This window comes from Thermobia domestica, chromosome 7, assembly GCF_964235325.1.
Source record: "Thermobia domestica chromosome 7, izTheDome1.hap1.1, whole genome shotgun sequence".
NCBI lineage: Eukaryota > Metazoa > Arthropoda > Insecta > Zygentoma > Lepismatidae > Thermobia > Thermobia domestica.
This window is the reverse complement of record NC_137460.1, coordinates 178492215-178517485: the sequence shown is the minus strand read 5'-3', so window position 1 is coordinate 178517485 and position 25271 is coordinate 178492215. Positions and strand designations below refer to the sequence as shown.

The window sequence follows — 25271 nt, the reverse complement described above, 5'->3', positions numbered from 1 at the left end:
ATAAACAGGATCGAAAGTTGAACTTGGTAAGGAATGATCTACAGGACCCGTTATTTTATTAGTATGCTGTGGATTGCCCTCGATATCCATTGACGTAATAGGGGACCTTGATCGAACACGTTTAGCAGATTGTGTAGATTCTGTAGAAGGATGCCTATCTCTAGATGTGCTCCCTATCGGTTGACTTCCCCAAGAAAAGTGGCGAGTCCGGCTGCGAGATCCAATAGATGTAGGTTGATCGCGGGAAGTGCTTGGATTCGTCGGAAGTGTAGGTGGTAATCCTATATGTCGTCCTTGGTGAGCTTGACCGTTTGTGTTGCCAGAGTCCGTCATCGTGATAAAGTAGCCAAGGGCCGAAGCCCAAATGAAGATGAAGAAAGAAAAGATGATCAAAATGAACGAGGTTCAAAAAGCAAGTTGCCCTCCGAAAGTGAAAACTTCTGTCAGCCCTCTAAGTGTCGTATGTGTGCTGTGCTCCCAAATGCGTATTACAACACTTGATCGTAGCTGGCACATTAACTAACACAAGAGAGGTTAGGCTCCTTGATTCAGTGATGAAGGATTAAAAGCGCCTGAGCTCCAACCTATAACTTTAGCTTTCAAATCTTTCATTTACGGTTATGTGTGATTTCACGTTTAACAGAGACAAACATTTTAAGTATTTGTACTTTAAAAAGTGTAAATTAGTTAACTATTTTATATCTTTTTCATAAAGTTTATGATATTAAATTATTGTTCAAAGCCTTTGTATTTTAATAAGCCTTCTCTAAAATCAATGCATGTGAGTTGTGCTTCCATCTTCCGAGTTCTTTTAAACTATGTTTATATGTTTGTGGCCAATCCTTTCGACAATGAGATCTTGGAAACTACAGGCTCTAGAAATATGGCGTTTTCACTAATCGATTGGAAATTTTGCGTAGATTGTCCAGTTCTAATTGAATATTTAAAAAAAAACATGGCCATTATTTCTTTATTACATTTCTTAGGGTACGCAGGAAGCGTTGAAATTAAAAAAAAAACTAGAGCATCATATCCTATGCGTTATACATTCCAACACTACAATTTTGTATATTGGGGTTGTATATGTCTCAGGCGTTTGTTCCATGGCCAAATAATAGTGAAAAAGGAAGGATAACCATTTCTCGAATCTTAAGATAAATCTTTATTTTTTGAGTGTTTTGCCCAATGAAAACCATATATAACTGACATTATAATTAATAGTATATCTAATGTATTTGCTTATTACATACTGCATGCAGAAAGAAAGAAAACACTGGTCTTACATGAATTATAAACTCCAACCGGAAGTAGGCTCAAATCTAGCAAACGGTGCGAGATATTGAAAAAAAATAATCGAAAAAATCTCCCGTTTATGATACCCCTTGTTGATTTTTTTAAAAATCAAGACCTCTTTCACTTGTGTCTGTAAAGAGACATGTACATATGTTGTGAGGAATGAGAAGGAGATGTATGCTCATATGCGAATGATGCGCTGTGTAGAGAGCGCAGGTTCAGCTAGTATATATATAAAATACGTATTCACGTTTGTAGGGGCGCCGTTTTGGTTGACTTGTCCACCGCCCTCGCTAGTATCCCAGCACGGGTCTGATCAGAGTGGAGGCCCCTGTCCACTTCGAGACCCGGGGCTACAGTTCCCTAAGCTTCCCTTAATCCGGCCCTGCCTTACTTGTCTACCTCATCGGTCAAGAGTTGTTTACTTTTTACACAGTAGACAATAATATGTGGTAGGTCCCATGTATTGACATAACAGTGGTCAATCCAAAACACTGCGTGTGCCATGCAGATATACCGTAATGGCAAGGACATTTATTTGTTGTGGTTCATTCCCTTTCTGCAGTTTATTATTACGTAAATATAATTTTATGAGATGTTGAATCTTTCACTGTTATGACTAGAGACTGGATGTTAAGAAAATGCTTATTTGTTAACGTTAAGGACATTATACAAATGAACGCAATGATCTCACTGTGGTATTATATTGACATAACAATGGTAAATCTAGAACAATGGTAAATCTAGAACAATGGTAAACCTTTGAGATATACTGTAATTGGCAAGAACATTTATTAGTTGCAGTTTATTTCCTTTCTGTAGCTCATTATTATTAATAATAACAATAATAATATAAATATAATTTTATGAGATCGTGGATATGGCGATTCCTTCCTTTTTAGCGTCCTACCACGGATCTCTTCGTTTAGTCGAGGCTCTTCTTCCACAAGGTTACCACCTAGACCCAGATGGCACAGTTCAAGAAGGCTCTAGCAAATGGAAAAATTTAACAGATACAGATCTTCCAGAAATTAACATAAGAGGTTCTCAGGCATCTTGGTACACACCAATTGCAGCGCATTTTCATGAACTTCTCTTACAGTCAGTTATTGCTCCAGAGGATAAAGCCAGGATTCGTGCTGCCTCATCTCTACATGCTGGGGCATGGTTGAATGCAATACCCTCCCCACCATTAGGTCTTCATATGACTAATGAGGCATTTCGAATCTCTGTCGCCTTAAGATTAGGTGCAGATATTTGTGAGCCACATCGTTGTTCAGCTTGTGGGGATCAAGTTAACCAACGTGGCCTGCATGGCCTTTCATACATGAAGAGCATTTGCAGACACGCTAGACTCCTCTGTGAATGATATCATTTTACGAGCCCTTACCACAGCTGGAATTCCTTCCATACGTGAACCTTCAGGATGTTGTCGTTCAGATGGTAAACGACGTGATGGCATGACATTAGTTCCTTGGTTGAAAGGCAAATCACTAGTATGGGACTTTACGTTTTCAGATACATTTGCCCATTCAAGTCTCCCTTTAGCTGTTATGAATGCTGGAGCTGTTGCTAGTCGTAGAGAAGTAGAAAAGCAAAGGAAATATAACAACCTCCTTGATAAATTTATTTTTGCTTCAATTGCCATCGAGACTAGTGGTGCTTGGCGATCTGCAAACCTTGATTTTATTAGAGAAGTAGGCAGACGCATTTCTATCGTTACTGGAGATATTCGTTCAACATCTTTCCTAATTCAACGCATATCTATTGCTATCCAACGTGGCAACGTGTCGTCGGTTCTTGGCACCTTACCACATGGAAAAGAGCTAGATGAGGTGTTTCTTCTCTAACACAAAGGACAACACTGAACATTTATACAACTGGATGACATACTATACAAATAAGGTGTAATATCATTGGATGACGTAGAAAAGCAGACAGTAACACTAGATATGATGCCGTTGATAGGTGGTTTTCTACCCCTTCCTTTGGTTCGACTATCGAAATATATTTCCTGCTGACTTAATTATTTTTTCGCAATTGTTTCATAAATTTATTTAATGCAATTGTTACAATTTTATTCAAATTATTATATTTTTCTGTTATTCTGTTAGCAATTATTGTTCCATTTCTCATTTAGCCCTGTTGTTATTTTATTTGAATGTCGAATAATTTTGAATTGTAATAAATATTTAAGAGAAAGCAATGAAAATAAATATGTAATTGAATAATAATAATAATAGTAAATAATTATATTTTAATATTCTTTAAAATATAAATTTTACACTGTTAAAAAAAATTATGAGATGTTGAATCTTTTAATATTATGACTGGAGACTAGGTGTTAAGAAAATGTTTATTTGTTAATGTTGAAGATATGATAGAAATGAACACAATGAAGTTCATTTGGGGGCCCTCTACTTCAATTTCAATAAAGCTTATTTTGTCTATTTCACTCTATATTGGGCACATTATTGTTTGCGTATATTTCCCATTCTTTACATCCTCTTCAAAATCAGGACTTCATTGAGATAATTACATCAATCTCTTGTTTCTGCCAATTCCTTGAAATTTAAGAATTACGGACTAATTTATGTCTAGATCAGGGCAAAGGTCCATCTTGACACACGGTAAGAATGCAGCGAGAAATGTGACTTATTGCAGTTAATAAAGACTTGACAAAATACAGACAATTGGACAAATTCTCAAAGTTGGAAACCTACAAAGTTAATTTGATTCAATTATTTTGCATGCTGTAAATAGCACTGTTATATCCGTGGAAATAGAAAGACAATTTTAGACATAAAAAAAAGAAGAACAGACGATCGAAGACAATTCATCGATTGACAATTTGAAAATACATATCTTATTATGCTGAATTTCAATTAGTGATACCTTCTGAGGGACTACCAAAGTATATTAATATATACTTTATTTATAGATTTGAAATTGATCATCAATTTCTTTCTTCAATAATTTATTTATTAAATGTACATACATGGAAAGAAATTCAAACTTCCTTCCTTTTAAACAATATGTTCTTCACAAACAAAGCCAGGGCATTTCAATAGTGTTTTAATAATAATCATGACTTAATTTAAGTTTTTCTGTCGCATAAAATGCTTATCTTTATTACCTTGAGTTGAATTTTTTGCCCATTTTTTTCTTTTAATTATGAGTGCATATTTGTCTGCCTATTTTCCATTAACTCTAGCAATATATTCCTAAATACAGTGTCGGATCTAGCGCGGGACCGGGGAACCCAGGGTCCCCAGTTTACCAAGTTACAAAAATAATTTAAACTATTATTTATATATTTTTGAAAGTCTTTCCAGCCTTAGAACAAAGTAGATGTAAACAAAGCGAAATTAATTACTCCGCGGCTCACATGTGCTTCTGCAGAGAGAGACGTGAACAGCAAGATATTCTGCTAGCTTATTGCCGTCGCATAATTTCCAAAGTGTAAGGCTCTGTTGGTTCGTATATAATTAACGCACTGACACTGACTACTGTTATGTTGGAAATACATATTTTCTTAAATCGTTATATAAACGAGATTGCCTCTGTTCCTTTTGTTCTCTTTTGTGTTTTATAACACGAGAGGAAGGTGGATTATTGTAACACTTTTTCGCCATGGAACACTCTGCATTCTACAATTTCAAATGAGTGGGGTCGGCGCGCGAACGCATACGCATGCGCAGTAAATACTATATGTCCAACCCTGGTGAGGTTGAAATAAAGCTACATCTGTTGTTAAATATTACATATATTTCGTTTATCACAAAATACAGCATAAATTCGGATATTTTCATTTGAAATTATTATTTTAGTAGAGATTACATGATATTGCGGTAGGATATTAAAGTCCAGACGGTATAACGGAATACGCGACAAAACGTACTAGCGACAAAACGTACCACCGACAAAACGTACCACTTACCCTGAGGGATGCTTGTGAAGGGTTTTCTAAAAACACTTTAAATAATGACAAGCGACAAAACGTACCACTTGCCTGGAGGGCTACTTGCTACTTCCAATCAGCCATCAAATAACGACAGGCGACATACCACTTGATAGGACAGCGTATATATATATATATATATATATATCGGCCAAAGTAAGGTTAAAGGTTGAACAGATTGGTTGTGAGAAAAGTACCGATGCAAGACCAAGACTAAAACTAAGGCTAAGACTAAGACCATGCCTTCAAGATTCTCGCAACACCAAGATCATACCTGCAAGATTATCGTCAGACCAATACCAACAAGAATCTTGCATATGCAATATTTTAATATTTGCTGATTTCCATCACACTTTATCCAGGCTTTGGACCAGGGACGGATAGGTATTATTAGAGGGGCACGGGCGCTTTCTCCCACCACCAGCAGTATCTCAATGTCACAAATCAAGTTGCACAGTTTTCTTTCTACAGTAAGTCAATAGTATTAACAATTGACAATTAAAACATGATATTCTTTCATCAGTATATTATTCTGAATTGTTCAAAATATTATATGAAGTTCAAGGAGAACGTATACTATATTACAAAATTAGCAGATGTTTTAGTGTACTAGTTTTTGATGCTACTGTATCTATCACTTTTGCATTCGAAATATGTTTTTATAAATCTTTTTCAATAGACATCAACATAAATGTTTTCAAATGTTCCTGAGACATGGTACTCGTTAGCCTATTTGTAATGTATTTCAGTTTATTTAAGTTTTGAAAAAAATATTTTACATGTTACCTGAGTTACGGCCAAAGTCAATAAAAATTTGTATGCTGGAAACCTGGATAAGTATTACTGCAAAATTTACAATTCTGCCAAATTAAAAAGCAGCACATTGGACAATTTTGCAACACGTTTTGCATTCACTTTCCTTGTAAACAAATGTATTTTCTCCTAATTCTGAATCACTTGCACCATCAGCAGTCATTTTTTCTCGGTTGTGCTCGTCATCAAGACTGATTTTCAAGGATATCCATGTCCTTCAAAAATCCAAGGGAATACATTTATATTATCCTTGGAAACTTCTTTACTGAAGTTTTTCAGAAAATATGTAAGTTTATCGAAAGACACGTCTAGAAGTTCTGTTACTTGGTTGAAGTGTCTAGGGTCCAAATAATCCATAAAGTACATTGCTTCTTGAATCTTGAAGAAATACTCGAAACTACCATGTCCAATATTGTGTTGATTGCTTCGATGCAGTACCTGGTCATTGGATAGAAGCAGCTTCATATTCATATTCACAGGAAAATCTTTGTCCACCTCTGAAGGCGAATTGTCGACAGGTCAATAGAAAAAAAAGAAGAAATCACGTTCTAAGTCTTCAAATTTGTTATTGGCCCATTCTGCAAAGCTTAATGCTGCATTCTTAACGGATTCAAAATCATCTCTCTACTCTTTCACTTGGAACAGAGTAGTCTGCACCATCCGATAGGACTACACTAGCAGCACCCTCTATTTGGAGATAGTTTGACAGAGAGGTCGTCACTTGAAATATCTTAAGGAACATTTGTGCTGTCCGAGTTGTTTTGAACTTGAGAAGACCTTTTATATATCCTTTCGCTTTACACCTAGGTTTTGGTTTGATATTTTCTGTAGAAGCAATTTTCTTAATTATTATGGTCAACTCTATATACAAAGCACTTTCTGGGTTCGAAAAATGACCAAACTTTTTCTGAAAAACAGTGTGTTTTCTACCATCTTGTTTCCGCCATAACTGTAAGACGCCTTTGTTAACATGTGATCTTCCAAATGTCCATTCGCCGATAAGACTCACGCATAAATATCGCAGAGTCATTCAGCAGAACAATGACACAGAATCAATACAATATTTTGTCAGAACACATATGACATGATTGAGTATATGAGCGTAACACCACACGTATAACTGAGTTTCTTAGTGGTTAAGCGGTTAGCGTATGCGCCTTTGTCGTGGGAGACCTGGGTTCGATTCCTGGCGGGAGCTCATGTGCTTTGGATTTCCCGTAAATCAGTATGTCCCGTCTCATATAGCCTCGCTGCTAAAAGGGCCGTTAAACTTAAAATCAACTGAATCACAGTGTAACTGATCATAGGTGAATTGAAAAAAATCCGAATATTGTCCTTGCATGTTACTTGAGCCATCGGTTGAATTTCCAATACACTTCTTAATATCAAGGTTCATCTTCTGCAGAATTTCCAGCAGTAAACCGCAAGGACACTGGCCTGTGGTAGATATGCATTTTACAATGACAACAATACTTTGTTTAACAACCATTCTAACAACATACCGTAAAACAACATAGCACTGGCCTGAAACTACTATATCTTGAGTAGTGTCTAATAGAACAGAAAATATTGAAGCTTGAGAGACTTCTTTCGAAATATCTTCTCTGATAAGTGTGTTGGTAGCATTCAAAACATAATTCACCGTGTTTAGTAAAAGTTATGCGACCACTATCCTGCTTACTTCCTCGTATATGACTCTTCTCGGTGACCTTATCTAAATTACTTTTAAGCGAAAGATCAAATTTGCTTAAGAAAGGAATAATATCCAAAACGTTTCCACGATCTATAGCTGTGTCTTTCAGTTTATAGGCTGCTACGTTTCCTCTGTAAATGAGCCCTCTTTTACCAATGAGTTTGTGCATTTTACAACTCGATACATTACCTGTCTGTTCTTCTCAACCTTATACTGCCGTTGTTTTACCTGTTCATGAGGAAGTTGTTTCTTAAAATTATGTTCTCTTTTGTTAGATATATAAGCACCCACATTGGTCTTGGAAGACTCGTGTTCTCTTACTCGCTGATAAACGTGTTTAATGTTACGTTTGTCACGTACAGAACCTTTAAGAGAAGTTTGTTCGATCTGGAGAATAATCTGTGAACACGCTGAAAAAAAAAAATGCTTGAAGTGGTACGTTTTGTCGCGGATTAAATATCCGAAATGTTTTAATTAGTCCAATACAGGTTGTAATTTATATAAGTGGTACGTTTTGTCGTGGAATAAATATTAGAAATGCTTTAATTAACCCATGACAGGTTGTCATTTATGACAGGTCGTCAAAAGTGGTTCGTTTTGTCGCGAAAATTCAAGTGGTACGTTTTGTCGCTGGTACGTTTTGTCGGGACACCGGTATAACGCCGTTGCATTCCCGCGCTTGGACCTGGTCGTTACTGGAGGTGTGGTAGGAGGACAGCCAATCACCACCCTTCAGATTTGCCAAACTTTTACTCATCGCAAGGTCATTCAGTTAATATTTTCACATACAGTGTCAACCAACTCTCAAGTGTCAATATCCGCCTGTTTCCGTTGGTGCGCATAAGAGTAATTGATATAGTGCGTGTGCGTATGTGTGTTTTAATTTTTGTTCCCTTTTTGTTTATTACATATGTAGTAAGTGAATTAATAGTTCTTGCTTCTGGGAATGGTAGGAATCACTATTCTTGTTACAGGATATCGTATAATTGTTGATTTTGGGGGGAGTATGGCGTGGAAGAACTCTCCGCTCCGATGCACGAGAAATTGTGGTAAAAATTTATAACTTTTTTTCAATCTGAGTTTGATGCTGCTCGGAATAATAGACCATTTCTTTCTGTAAGCTCGGCGATGCACAGAACATCAAGTGCAAAGGGTTTGTCCCCCACTTGTATTAGGACAATTTTTGAACAAAAAAAAAAAGAAAAAAGTAAAGAAAAGAAAAAGAAAGAAAAGAAAGCAGAGATGCACGCGGCTCTCCGTTACGCACCCCAGGCAAAAAAGAAACCTGCTACAAAAACAAATATAGACGCTTTTGATAAAGATGTATTGTGGCGTCTTATTATCAGAATGTACAATGAAAAAAATGTTCCAAGCATGAAGGAAATCTATGTGAGGGCAAAAGCTGATATAAATTTTAGTGGGTCGCATTGGTTTATCCGTAAAATTGTCAAAGAAATGGGTTTCCAGTACTAGAAAGCAGATAACGGCAAAAAGTGTTTGATCGAAAGGGAAGACATCATATTCAAGAGATGTCAATATCTTCGTAAAATCAAACAAGCGAGGAAGGAGGGAAAGCATATAGTATACCTCGATGAAACTTGGGTTAACACACACCACGCAAAGGGAAAAATGGGGTTTCAGACAACGATAAACCTCCCCTAAAAGTACCAACAGGGAAAGGTCAACGACTTATTGTTGTCCATGCTGGAGCTTCCACCAGTTATGTTGACAATGAACTCTTGCGAAATCTACGAAAGACTACATGTATCATGAAGAAATGGATGCTGATAGGTCCAAACAATGGTTTGAATATCAATTATTACCGAACATTCCACCGAGTTCAGTGATAGTCATGGACAATGCATCTGTACATTCACACAAACTAAATAGCGCAAGAAAAGCAGAAATGCAAGAGTTGTTAGCGCGACACAACATACCATTCGAGAATAGTATGTTACGGACAGTTCTGTATAATATGATTAAAGAAAACAGAGAAAAATTTGTAAAATATGAAATAGACACTCTTGCAAGTGAGCACGGACACGAGATTCTAAGACTCCCTCCCTACCACTGTGACTTAAATCCAATTGAATTTATATGGGCTCAGATTAAAGGGTACGTGGCAAAACACAATACTGTGTTCAGAAAATCAGGGATACAAGATTTATTTCATGAAGCAGTGTGCACATGTGTTAAAAATTGAACAATTCTACTGGCAACAGGATGCATTGATAGATCGCATTGTAGAACTTGTCATTCACCTTTCGTCAGATTCAGAGTTGGAACCGGAAGATGTGACGAACGACGGAAGCGAAGACAGTAGTGATTTGGGCGGTATTCAGAGTCTGTCATAACAGGTAGGTCTGATTATTATTTTTTATTTTGGCACCGGAGAAGGCTCAGTTTACGGCACACATTTCTTGTGAAAAATATCCTAGATTCGACCCAAACCCATCCCTTGTGAATCCCCGGTGAATCAGCATTGTGCGCGAGGAAATACCTTTTCCTCATATTTCAGCATGATTCTATTGTGTACATGTATTATGTCCATCGTCTTCCTTACTCTACAGCTACAGAGCACAACCCAGTAAGTTAATAAAATAAATAAAATTAACATCACGAGAGACAAAGACCAATGGGAACATTGGTGGAGTCAGAAAATATTAAGAAAAAGAGAAAACACACTCATTCATTAAAATTTCACACGGCTTTGCCGTTATATGAAGTTATTACATTATAATAATAATTATTATTACTATTATTTTATTCTACTTTGAACTGATAATTGGAAATCGAGTACTCTTTTAAACATAATTATGCCAAACTAAGCAGTTGAACCTGCAATGTAGTTTTTTTTTTTTTTTTTAAATACCGCATGTAAGATGGGAAGGAAAAGAGAAATGTCGAAACTGTCTGCTGCGCACAGCGAGCCACGAGTAACCAAGCTGGCAACTCCGCGTGAACGTCACTACAACTTTTCGCGGGAAGCCAACGACGTTATACCTTCCGTAGTATTGTGCAGTGAAACCAACAACCAATCACTGGTCATCGATCCACTGGTGGTCAGGTGAGTTTGTTTACATCCACTTTTTTCTAAGGCTGGAAAGAGATTATAATAGTCTGGGTTCTGGCTACCTCCCCCGCAGTTTTTACCTTCTAGATCCGCCAGTGCCTAAATGTAATTTTCATATCACTTTTTTTTTTTAATCCCGTGTTTGCATGATTGTTTGCAGAAAGTTTGAACATCTCAACAATATGACAGGGAACTTATTTTGCTTACTTCACTTATGATCAGCTAATTGTTCTTTTTTTCTTTCTGGAAGGGACACAGCCACAGATATCCACATGGAAATGGAGCTGATGCATGGGGACAAGTGTTTAGGAGTACAAAGAGTGCAATGGTTGTGGAAGGAATTTGAAAATGAACAAAATGAAAATGTCCAGGACAATGAGCGATGGGGTCAATCTGATTCCTCGCTGACATCAGGCAACATTACGTGTATGACGAAATGGTGGAAGCGGATCGACGTGTTCCTCTGATAAGTTTGATTTCCTTGGTAGTGTTTACGACATTGTCTACGATTCGTTGGCATACTGCAAGGTAATTATAATGTCAATGTGATCCTAAGGTTCTTAGTGATGTCGATAAGAACAAGTGAATGGTCACGTCAGTGAACTATTTGCAACGTTACGCTGAGGAGGGTGATAGTTTCCTGGACCTCATTGTCACTAGTGATCAAACGTGTATATTCCCAAGTCATGCAGAGCATCTCGGCTTGCCAGTAACAAAAAAGATATTCCAAACAACACTATCGACCGGTAAATTGATACTTACAGTATTTTGGTACACTCGGAGACCACTCTTATTGAATTTCGTGCCAAGAGGTAAAACCATCAACGCGGAACGCTACTATCACAAACTCTCGCATCTACGAGCAACCATTAGGAAAAAGTGTCAGGATATTTGGAATGTTGACGATATAATTCCCCCCCCCCCTCATGACAACATAAAACTGCACGCGGCGAACACAACAATTGCCAAACTTAACTCTTGCGGGTGGGAAATTATGGAGCATCCCCCTTACAGTCTAGACCATGCCATCAGTGATTACCTTCTTTTTGGTCCATCGAAGAAATTCCTAATAGGACAGAAGTTCACGAACGACACTGAAACACAGAACGTTGTTCGTTCCCTGATCAGCTGGCCGCCTTCTACGCAGCGGATATCGGAAAACTTGTGGTACGATAGGACAAGTGGCTCAACAGATGTAATTATGTGGAAAAATTGACCAAGTTACGTAATATATTGTGTATACCTTATATTCCGTTTACGGTTTGTAATCTGCCTGTACTTAATATTAAGTACTTTTTTTTTTTTTTTTTGCTTAAAGCTGTTCACAACAATGAAATAGAAATTACTATTACATCATGAAGCCTTTTATTTAAGTTATGCAAAGAAAAATTTGAACAATAAGTAATTTCTACAATAATGCTTGAATCTCTAGCGAGTGGTAAATATAGTTAATTACTTAGTTTTTCTCTTTTATTTGGGTTTAAAAAGAAAAATATCAGTTACAAGGATATTGTGTAGATAAATGGAACTCATCCGATCTTCACGGAATTTGACCAGACGGTACAGTAGACCTTGACAAGCTTAATGCACATATGAAACGTTACATTCAGTAGGTCCTTGGTTCTGTAGTTATTGGGCATCAAAGTAGGAGTTTGGACTTACTTTGTGACTAAGTTCGAATCCCAAATTTGATGGCAGATAACTCTGGAACCAAAATTTACACATATATTTCAGAGGAAAACTCATTGGAGCGAAGAAACTGCTCTTTACTCAACTTAGGCGTTCGGTTATGAGGTTACTCCCCGAGATGCCTGAACTATTTCTAACCGAATTTGGCATGGTTATTTGTGAGGGCACACTGAGTGTCGTAAGGGGTAGTATATCCTGATCGGACATACCATTGAGGAATAATCACCAAAAATTGGATCTTCGAGGTGCCTGAACCATTCTTCACCAAATTTGACTCGGTGATTCGAAAACACTCGCAGAGTGCCATTGGGGTCGCATGTTTTCATTGAACATACCATTGATGAATAATCACCGAAAAACGGGAGAAATCAATAAACGTCGTCGCCTTGCTCCAAATTTACAATTATTGTATACCGAATTAATAAAATTACTAGAGGAATTCCAACAATGCTTATTTAAACCTCAAAATGGTTTACCATTCAGTGAACACACAATATGGAATAAAGAAAATGAGCGATAATAATTTCTTTCCCTTAAGATTGTTTGACTGCTAAAAATTAATATAAGGTGGAATGAATCTACAACGATAACGAATCACTGATTCTTTTTGATTTATATTTGAGCCATTAAATAATATATACTCCGTCCTTTTATTGATTCCATTTATTTATATTATATTTTTGGCTGCCCCTGACAACCTGCTATCCAAAACCTTATTATTTTTTGAACATCTGAATATATATATATATATATATATATATATATATATATATATATATATATATATATATATATATATATATATATATATATATATATATTGACAATCATATTATTTAAAGCATTTCTTTCTCTTCTTCTGATAGTAAAAATCAGCCAGCCTAGTACATATTTAGAAAATCTTATTGCCCAAAATTGCAAATATACAATGTACTGTTGTATATTATGGCGCACGACGGACTTTTCTTTTTTTCATTAACTTCATAAAAAGAAAAAGAATTCTGGACCGTTTACATATACATGTTAATCATTTGAGTTTTCAAATGCACCTCGTATGTTTGAAAATTACAATTCATATATTTATACATACATATATATTATATTTAATTTTATAACAATATTATTATCATATTTATAATCATATTTACTTTAAACTTTATCATCATTTTCACTTATTTATACATTTCAACGACGATAAGGCACATTCGAAATTTGATTTACCAGTTGTTTGACTTTTAAGTCATTTTTCGGGTCCATTAAATGCTTGTTACAAGATAATAATTATTTATTTGGGCATTATGAAGAAGGTTTTGAAAAAGATGTATGTGATATTCATATAGTTGTTCTTTGAACACAAAAATGATTAAATATATGATATAGTTAAACAAAATATAGATTAAGATTGAAATATTGATAATAATCAGAACATAAAATAATTATTAACATCTTATTAACATCATAACATTAATAACGTGATTGATATAGCATTTTGACAATCATATAAAAACACATAAATAGTATGAAACACAAATATCAAAGAAAACACATAACATTAAGACATATGCTGACAAATTGAGTAACTGCGATCATAGACATGAACTCAAGATTATATAACATAAAGTAAAATACAATAAACCGAAAAATCATAATGACATTTAAAGCAAAATCCATTGAATACGATCTTTTCGAACATCGGAATTCCAGTCTAAGTTACATGGCCAACAAGTTCATTCAAGTCACAAACGGAAACACAATATTGCGCATTATTTACTTCTTCAGTTCTTCGTTTCTTACGTTGAGAACTTTCGCCGTAATTCCTGCCATCTGAATAGAGTTTCTGACAAATCGTATTATTTCTGTTGTAATTAGATTGAGTCATGCTACCGATAAAATTAGGTTCGGTTGCACAATCACTACCTCTGTTACTGTCACTACTAGGTTTGGTTACATGATTACTATTACGGTTGCTATTAAGATTGGGTTTGATTATCTTACCGGTAAAATTAGGTTTAGTTCTCATTCGTTTTAATGGTGACAAGATGTCATGTCTCCTACCAAATCTGTACCTATTCTTTCTACAATATTCATGGTACTTTGTCCTATTACGGATTTTATTTCTTCTGTGATTAGATTCAGTTGCATCACCGGTACACGTGAATTTAACATCTTCCTGTACATAGGAATCACACTTCAATCGCACATGAATACATCGAAGTTGGTCTCGATTAATGTTAGTCTGATTCAAGCTAGCAATGTATTGCATCATTGATGGATTTTCAAAACTTTGCAACAACACACTTGGATGATGGAAACTAACGCACTGCATCAGATTATGTGAAAGCATCATCGGAGTGTTAACTAACATCATTCTGGTCTTATCTTTAAATGCACAGTTCAACAGATTCAACTCAATCGGCCACTCAATACAAACACTGTTGGAAACACACGTCTTCTTTCTGCATTTCACGAATATTGGGATCAACTTATCTCCTGCTACATGAACCATAGGATTAATATCACGTTGGATATACAGGGAACACAGATATCAATAACGTTCTCATGATGAGGATGATTATAACTTTTCGCATACTGATACCTACCAGAATCTTCGTTACACACATCATCAGGACAAAAAAAACATTCGAACGAAGAGAGAAGTCGGGATAATCCGATTCAACCAATACCGCAGTATGCTTTTGCGAACATTTAGCTAATTTCATACAAACATTCAAATCAATAATGTCATATTTCTTCGTCTATGCCAACTTTGGATCTGCAGAAGGTTCAGGTTCATTTAACGTATTCCTGCTAACTGACGATGAAGTTTCGGGAACTGACAAATCTTCTTTAATCTGATTGGTATGTTCCTTTACCGTTGTCTCAAATTTGGCAGCAATTTGTTGGTTCATTTGTTGCCATTGCTGTTGTAAGCCATCATTACGATGTTGCAATTGCTCTAATCGCTCATCAAAATGTTGACCTTGCTGATTTACCTTTTGGTCCAACTTTTCCAATTGCTGGTTCACCCTAGCAAACTGTTCAGCTTCGTCCTGAGCCTGCCTAGCAAACTGTTCAGCTTGGTCCTGAGCCTGTTCCTTAATCTGTCTTGATAGCTCCTCGCTACATCGAGCTTGGTCCTGAGCCTGCCTAGCAAACTGTTCGGCTTGGTTCTGAGCCTGCCTAGCAAACTGTTCAGCTTGATCCTGACCCTGTTCCTTGAGTTGCCGTGATATTTCCTTTAAGGCTTCCAACATGTTATCGGATGAATTTATTGCTTGTTCGTCAGTTGTTCCACCATCGGTAACATTCATACTGTTCCTATATATAGTTCGGCCACTCCTTAAAAACGTTCAATTAATGTATGGCTCAATCTGATCGCTCTTTACTAAACTTCGAAAACGACACTATTACTTTTCCTTTTCACTCCTGGGTTTCGGCACCGTGTACAACGATAAATATATATAATCAACTTTTTCGTCCTTCCATCCCGGGTTTCGGCACCATATACAACGATAACGAATCACTGGTTCTTTTCGATTTATATTTGAGCCATTAAATAATATACACTCCGTCCTTTCATTGATTCCATTTATTTATATTATATTTTTGGTTGCCCCTGACAACCTGCTATACAAAACCTTATTATTTTTTGAACATTTGAATATCTTTGTATATATATTGACAATCATATTATTTAAAACATTTCTCTGTCTTCTTCTGATAGTAAAAATCAGCCAGCCAAGTGCATATTTAGAAAATATCATTGCTCAAAATTACAAATAGACAATGTACTGTTGTAAATCAACTATTTTGTGTTGCAAGAAAACGATTTAACTAAGTTCCGATTTTTGCAATAGTAACTTCGAGGTAATTTGATGGATGGAAAGTCCAATGAATTTCTATGTGAACAAATTTTTTGAGCCAGAAAACAGAGGATTGTATATGTTATAATATACAACGACTACGTTGTATATTTTATATATTTCATACATCAGAGCAGCAGTGCTCCAGCATTTTGTAGAAGAAGAAGAAAGAATTAATGTAGGTAATATCTATCGATTGATCTCAAGGATGTTATAAATAGAGGATCTGCCCATATGTATCTTCATCCTATTAAACCGATGAAACCAAAAAACAACCGAGCATCGGCACGTCTGATTGGCTACTCACGTTTCTGCTATCGTCTGATTGGCTACTTTTGTTTCCGCCATGATTGTTGGCTCAAAACATTGCGATCCTATTGGGCGGAGTGGGGAGAGTATTGGTGGCGAAACTGTGACGTATGGCTACAAGATTTTGTTGTAAGGGCAGATCCTCTATTTTATAAGATCCTTGATTGATCTAGATATATTTCTGTTTGTACGTTGCTATGGTGATGTAAATGGTTGTCAAGATGTTTCGGAATAATTGAGAGAATCGCCATGACAGTTAAATGTTTGATTTGAAGTGTGATGTTAAATAAGTAAGTTCTTATAAAATATAGTGTTTTAGAAGTTGAGATTGGTGTATGTTTCAGTGTAACTATCTCTCGGGTCGTACGTAATAAGTACAATACATTAACCAAATAAGAACTATGGCAATAATAAATTGTTATATATATTAATGGTGGATTCCACGCCACTAATAAAATTTAATTTAATTATATACAAAGCAAAGTTTCCACTTATGGAAAATATTACAGGAAAATTTGTTTAATCTGAAGCATAGTAAGATTATTCAAAATATTACGTAACCAGAGATTAACACAAATCAGAAGATGGAGGAAATTTTAAGAAATGCACCAATTTCAGAATCACCTAATTCTGAACTTCAGCATTTTACGCTACAGATAAAAGAACTGATTGAAAGCAAATTCGAATCTAGAGTGGTCAATTATCAAGTCGAAGTGAACAGTTAGCAAGTCAAATTGAACAAATAATAAATAAATTAGAATCTCATAATAGTAAATTTGATCAAATAGAAAGTAAATTGGAATAGTTAGTGCAAACCCAAACAGCTACGTTGGAATCTCATAGCCATAAATTTGATCACGTGAACAACAAACTTTAACAATTAGAACGAAATATGCAGTGCCAAATTTGAACAATTATCGCAACATCTAAAGAACAAGTTTAATGAAATAGAAGAACGGATTGGTAAAAACACTGCTCGGATTGAGAATAAGTTTGCTCAAATTCGTGGTCTGTATCGTGAATTCTGAGATTTTAAGAACAGTCAAAAGAATGATATTGTAACTCACCAGAATCTTCACATTCGGGAAGCTGTCCCGGAAGTATCCCAAATTGCTAATTCACGAGACGGAAGTTCGCAAAATGTAACAACAAGGATTATGTCCAGCACAGAATCAGAAAGTGAAATAGAAGAGGACAGAATACATGGTAAAGAAAAATGAGTATATCCCTTTCGGGGTCCTGGGTTTTTGTGGTATTTTTTAGACTTTCAGTCAAGCAGCTACTGCATCGTCACTATTTATCCTAGGATCATGGTTCATACCTCATTCTCTTCAGAATGAAGCTGACTTTCAAATGGTACCACTTGCATGCCCATATCATATACCAGAAGAGGAAAAATAGTTTTTTTCACACTTTGGGCCCCTCTGGAGCGGCCCTGTGTGAACGTAGAGATCTCAAAAAATCTTATAAATAGTACTTGGTAGACTGTATGTGTGTGCCAAATTTCAAGCTTTTATCTTGAATAGTAAGGGCCGGAGAAATTTTATGAAGAATCTCTACAATGCCCCAAATTACCGTAAAACACCATGATCTCAGGTAAAAAATTTCCTGAGACATCCCTAATTACCCTAGGATCATGGTTTGCACATCATTTTCTTCAGAATAGAACTGCCTTTCAGACGGTATGACTCACGTGTCTCCATCATGTATCTAAGGCGGGAAAATGACGAAAATCGGGATTTTTTGGGAAAAATATCTTTTTTTCAACTTTTAGCCCCTCTGGACCCCCCTGTTTTAACGCAGAAATCTAAAAAAATCTGGTAAATACTACTCGGTGGACTGAATGTTTGTGCACAATTTCAATCTTCTACGTGCAAAAATAAGCCCGCCCAAAAAATTCAGAAAATGTCCCATATTACCCTATACAGAAGTATATTTTGATAAAAATTCCCTGACATCCCTAATTAACCTAGGATCATGGTTTGCACATCATTCTCTTCAGAATAGAACTGCCTTTCAGACGGTATGACTCACGTGTCTCCATCATGTATCTAAGGCGGGAAAATGACGAAAAACGGGTTTTTGGGGTGAAAATATCTTTTTTTCAACTTTTAGCCCCTCTGGACCCCCCTGTTTTAACGCAGAAATCTAAAAAAAATCTGGTAAATACTACTAGGTAGGCTGAATGTTTGTGCACAATTTCAATCTTCTACGTGCAAAAATAAGCCCGCCAAATATATATATATACCGGCAATGTACCATGTTCCCGTATACAGAGGGATATTTTGTAAAAATTCCCTGAAACATCCGTAATTACGCTAGGATCATGGTTTGCACATCATTTTTTTGAGAATAGAACCGCCTTTCAGACGGTATGACTCACGTGTTTCGATTATGTATCTAAGGTGGGAAAATGACGAAAAAAGGGATTTTTTGGGTAAAAATATCCCTTTTTTCAACCCTTTGCCACTCTGGATCCCCCCTGTTTTAACGCAGAAATCTGAGAAAAAATCTGGTAAATACTACTCGGTGGACTGAATGTTTGTGCAAAATTTCAATCTTCTATGTGCAAAAATAAGCCCGCCAAAAAATCATGAACATAGGCTTCATAAGAGAAAATATATATTTTAAAATTATGACGTCATCACCTCCTATGTGTGGACGCAGGAAGGTGTGAAGCCATACGTAATGTCTTCTACAATGCCTTTGGACTTGAAAAACAAAAAAGACCCGGACAAAAAGGCTCAAATAGAAGAGTTATAACGCAATGTACCATGAAACACCCGTATGGTACAAATTGTACTATAGGATGCCCAAAGGGATGCTAAACACAACCTAACCAAATTTAAGCAGTCAAAGTTATCGGTAAAGTTCAGTGAAATTAGAGCATTAATAAAGTTCAGAGGCTGAGTAGATGATCTTTCCGCTAGTACTTTTGTTGAAAAATTCGAGGTAGAATGCGATTTAATTGGTATAGATAAATCTATCTTAAGATCTTGCCTCCTTTGTTACTTCCACCATGCTTTACGTGGTACATAGCAATTAGGTCTAGACTACGTACCTATGAAGATTTTAAAAGCATTTTGTTGGCAAATTTTGAAAACAATTTTATTCTAGCTAATCGAGACGCCCAAATTCGTAATTGAAACAACTCAACCCATTTTAACCAGATTCCCGAATTATAGCATCAATTAGGTTTTTATTGCCATGTAAGTTATATCAAGTATTACTTTCTTCCTAATGTATGAACTTTAATCACTTACTCCTGATTGTCCAAAATTATGAAAATCATATGTCTGTTCAGTATAGTGCAAATACGAATACACGCAATAATCCTATAATTCAATATACGTATCACTAGCACTAAACCTAGTACAAATACTAAAGAAATTGCAATTCCAGATAGAACCATAAATCAAGTAGAAACAATGCAAGTAATAGTTTTGCTTTCAGAAATTATCCATACGGGAATAATAGGCAAGGAATGATGTTTCAGTGTAAGAATCTCCTATACACGTAATAAGTATAATACATTAACCAAATATACGAACTGTGGCAATAATAAATAGTTATAAATATTTTCTATTAATTTTATCTACTACATGGAGAGAAAAGGGCATATTTAAAGCATGAAGAAATTTTTATTATTCTGGCTAATATTTCCAATTCTACTGTGGTCTCAGAGCCAGATCCGAAAACCAAATCAATCTCCTGAAATTAGTAGATTTTATCGATTACCTTCGCGTAATCTTTAAGACACTCTAAGATCCATTTTCAAAACCAGCTAACTTGAGAGAATGCTTATGACTCGGAAATCTGAAAATCGTATCGAGAACAGCCTGCCCATTGAGTAAGCTATTACACCATTGATAGGTACACATTTAAAAAATATTGACGTTACATGTTTTTTCTTGATTTTGGCTTGATTATCTTTAGCATGTGGTTGACCTGTCTTCTGAACATATTTAAGTTTTTCCTTTAGGTTTTCTGCAGACGGTCACGCCGTGTCTTCAGTGGTGATAATTTTTGGTATTGGGTATTTTTGAAATTTTAGATTGTCTATGGGAATTCCGTATTGAGTTCTGCATAATTTTTTTTAGCCAATTGACTTTAGAAAATGAAATGGAATCTTTCAGTTTAACGTCCCACTATTATGCCTTTTGAACTAAGGGAGAGATGAATAACGTAAGTGAATGATGATAAAAGAATTGGTGGAATGAGAATTATGAGGAAACTGAAATACCCGAGAAAACCAACAGATTGTCCATCACAAACTTACATAGCCATGATCGAACCAGGGACCCGATGTATCATATTTAAGCGCTCTAGCACTGAGCCACCCTACCAGTTGATTTATATGGACAAGTCCTTTGATATGAACAGAAATTTTAATAATTTTATATTACTGATTTCCTTGTCTTATTAATATGTGCTTACGTCTATACTAATAAATAAAATAATGTATGTATGTATGTATGTGTGTGTGTCTGTTCTTTTGTCATGAGTTTTTGCGTACAAATGAATCACCTAGAGCTACTAAATTTTACACGTAGATAAATCTTCATCAGATCTAATCGCGCACGAAGCCACCTTGTCAATTTTGGGGGAATTGGAGATTGACGGGGATGGACAAAATGTACGCTCGTTTCTGATAGTTTCTAAGAACACCTTGCATGTATACAACCAACAATATATATTTGTTATGCAGGCTTACGTAACAGAAAGCGTTATTTATTTATTTCACTCACTGCTTTACTTTCAAATAATTTTCATAAACCTTACCCTCCACGTGCGAAAAACGGGGATTTTCAAAATGCAATATGAAATAAATTAAATTTGATTTATAAATATTAGTAGTAGGCAGGCGCATATCTATCGTTTCTGGAGATGATCGTTCAGCATCCTTCTTATTCCAACGTATATCTATTGCGGTTCAACGTGGCAACGTTTCGTCAGTTCTTGGTGCGTTGCCTCCTGGAAGGGAACTGGAGGAGGTGTTTTTTCTCTAGTACAACAGATACAAGCGAACAATAGAATAATAAAAATAATAGAATGTAAAAAAATAAATAATGATCCATAACTAAAGAAAATTAAAATTATACATTTGAAAATTAATTTTTGCAAAGCATGGAACATTTAGACATGAAGAAGTTAGTAAAATTAAAATTCCAGTTTTCCAAGTAAATCGAATACTTCGACTTATAAACCAATGGACTAAGAAACAAAAATGGTGCAAATATTAAATTTATCCGTTATGTTGCTTGGAAGAGAGAATTCAGATACAGCTGAGTGCTATGTGTGAGGTGTGTACACTTAACGGTGAGATAAATAAAGTAACGTAAGATATTGCGTAGTCGATGAAAATGAATGAAAGGCCGGCAACATGTTACCAGAGGGCTACGTTCAAATAACGTGGCGTCAGAATGAACGTAGCCCCGACTTTCGCAACACAAAGCGGTTGATTGAAGGGAACAAGGCAGTGGATGGGTGTCCGTCAGAGGTGTGTCAAGACGCATTGTGGTAATGTTCCAATTACATGGCTCAGAGACAACATTTGGATGACGTTACATGTGAAAGACTAATCAAAAAGTTTGTTACAAACCGGAAATTACTACAGATGGTCGCTGGCGAGAGGATGTGATAAAAGTTGGATCGGATATGAAATATGTTGAGAAACTCTCTTTCACGCATCGTATTTTGCTGATGTCTCTTCATATGACTTCTCCTGGGATCTGCAATTTATTTTGACCGAAGATCTTCTTTCATGGCTAGGCGTGCAACATGCAGTTGAGAACTTTGTATCAAAGTCTCCAAATTTCTTTTGCCATTGAATTCTATAGTTGGCCGAGTGGTGGCAAAACCGTGCGGTTACAAACGGTGACCATTTTGATTAACCAGGTATCTTAGTTTTCATTTTCTAGCTTTTACAAAAGACACATCTGGGTTGAACACTGCATTCGCTACAAGCTAATGCAAATGGCTCTGCGGCAGAACGTAGTCGTAAATTGCTACTTGCCTTTTATCCACATAGGATTACAAAGATTCGCTATCTAGTTTCTCCAGAACTACGAGTGTCTTCACTGAATTATTTACACACAAATCATTTTGCCAACTCAGATAATTGGCTTATGTTCCTATACTACTTGTTAACAAAGCTTGCCTCTTGCCTGCCAATTTTCAAGGCATGTGTTCAATTATAGCCGTAGCCCAATTATACCCGAAATATTTAGCTAAATTCTATTTACTCAGATAGAAGAAACGAGAGGGAGAAAGACTGTATGGGACGTCCGTTTAGACCAGTGATCGCCAAACCATCAATCGTGAGTACTAGCAGTTCGCGGGGAATTTTAGGTAGATCACGTTAACACTTCGGTTGGCTAATATTGATTCATCCACTGATTTCTGCATAAACAAATGTAAGATCTTTAAAAAGTTGGTAATTCTTTTAGTTGGTAACTCTCAGTAAGATTTACAAACGGTACCGTAGCTCAGAAGTACATGCCTTGGATATTTCTCGACTTAGCCATCATAAACTTCCAGTGTGGCAGTGTGGCGCATGCTTCCTTATGTGTAAAAAATGTGCCGCCGCCTAATGCTATGATGTGCGTTTGGTGAATTCGAAAAGCATCGTACATCACGAGCTGCCGCCCGGTAGAAAGACAGACTTGAACCTGTAATGTCGATAATTAGCTAGAGTGCACCTAGCAATTCAAAATAAATAAAAGAACTAATCAACAGAAAGGATGGCGTATATCACGCTAACAACACAAGACGGCGTGCATCCTTAACGACTCGTCAGAAATTGAGAGAACTTGGAGGAGAGGTTTTAATGCATCCACTATATATATATATCCCTGACCTGGTACTATCAGACTATCATCTGTTTCGGTCTTGCAGAACTCCCTAAATGGTTAAGTTAGTTTCAAAAGAGGCGTGTGAAAACCACAAGTCAGAATTTTCTAACCAGAAACCACGAAAGTTCTATAACTCCGAGATTGTAATTTTCTCAGAAAAGTATCAGGTAACCGAACAAAGTGGTGCATGTCTGGTTTAATGTTATTATTTTCAAACTGCAATAAATATCCTCAATTTTGATCTCCAAAGGTTCAATACTTTTTAGACAACACATGATTTTTAGATATCTCATTCTAGATTTAGATGAGACTTTTCAGATATCTCATTCACATTCAGGAATTTATATAAGGCAGCCTCTCCCAACTTGGGGTCCGCAAGACGATCTCAGGGGGTCCGCAAGCCAATCTGAGAAAGGCACACACAGTGGTGAGAAATACACTGTTTTAAGTTAAATAATCGAATTAATAATGACAAGTCAATTTAAGTCAGGAGTGATATACGACCAACAAGAAGTTGCCTATACTCCAAGAGTACTTTCATGTTAACTTGTTGAAGTTAATACCTTTTTTTCAATACTTTTTTCTAGTCCTGATGGGTAGGCTATTGTGGTTTAATTTTGTTTACGTACTGGATTTATTTATATCCATCTTAGTCAAGGTGTCCGATTTGAAACCCAGGACCACCCGATTCCGGAGTAGACACCTAATATGATTATACTACTGCAAAGAAAAAGAAAAACACTCTCATATATATATATATATATATATATATATATATATATATATATATATATATATATATATATATATATATATATATATATATATATATATAGGCTATATATACTAACATGGGAAGGAATATAAACACTAACCGTATATATTACAAGAGGTTCTTCACATGTATTGTAGACTATAAAGGGGCCGCAGTGTGAAAAGGTTGGGAAAGGTTGATATAAGGTAAAGGTATGTAAGGTTAATTTAGTTCAGGGGTAAAGTTATGCAGCTCCAGTGAGATCGTATTTATATCAACAAGCGTCCGAAACTATAAGGTAGAGATTTGTGTTTCAAACGATTTCCGTTAAGTTTATTTGTTTTCGGTAGACATGATTTTACATTTTTCTACTTGTCACATGTTTCAAATAAGGGACAATTTGTTATTTAGTATATGAAAGAAATTGCCTTAAGTAAGATTTGTTTCTTAGTTGTTGTTTTTTTTAAGTTTGTAGAAAGTACAGTACATAAAGATGTTTCATGTTTCTGTTATCGTCCACGATCACAAGCGACGCTTGATTCTATAGATATACACATGCATAGAGACAAACAACTCCTGGTTTCCTGTTAGTTCAAAATATTGACAAAACCTATTCTACACATCAATCGGATCGTGCAGGTGCAGTTTTCACTTTTCTGAAATGTTGTTGATTTTTGGACATGGACGTTTTGTTGTAGTAGCTGTCCTTGCCAAGACAAAAAAAAAAAAAAAAAAAAAAATCTAGAATTGAACCATTCTCCATAAAAATATGTGGTCTCATATGCCAAAAACTTTCTTTCATTTCTTCAGATTTCCTTTTAATTTATCAAATAGTTAATCTGTTAAAATAATCTATGAAAGAGTTGATTTTTGCATATTCATAAGTTATCTCATATTTGTGATGCCACGGAAAATAGGTCGTCCTGCGTTGCTCGCAATGAACTCGGGAGCGTTTCAGTCCAACATAGA

The 25271-nt window shown here is 35.9% G+C and overlaps 1 protein-coding gene and 1 long non-coding RNA gene across 2 annotated transcripts in view; one reads left to right on the top strand and one right to left on the bottom strand.

The window, feature by feature from the left end:
* Positions 1-12736, top strand: part of LOC145690588 (uncharacterized) — a 160079-nt gene extending 147343 nt beyond the window's left edge. The window contains exon 3 of the long non-coding RNA XR_014132245.1: positions 11084-12736. This is a non-coding gene — a long non-coding RNA (uncharacterized LOC145690588). The remainder of the gene's footprint in view (positions 1-11083) is intronic.
* obst-B (obstructor-B) overlaps positions 1-25271 on the bottom strand; it is a 152596-nt gene that overhangs the window by 88987 nt on the left and 38338 nt on the right. The gene's annotated exons all lie outside the window — the stretch shown is intronic.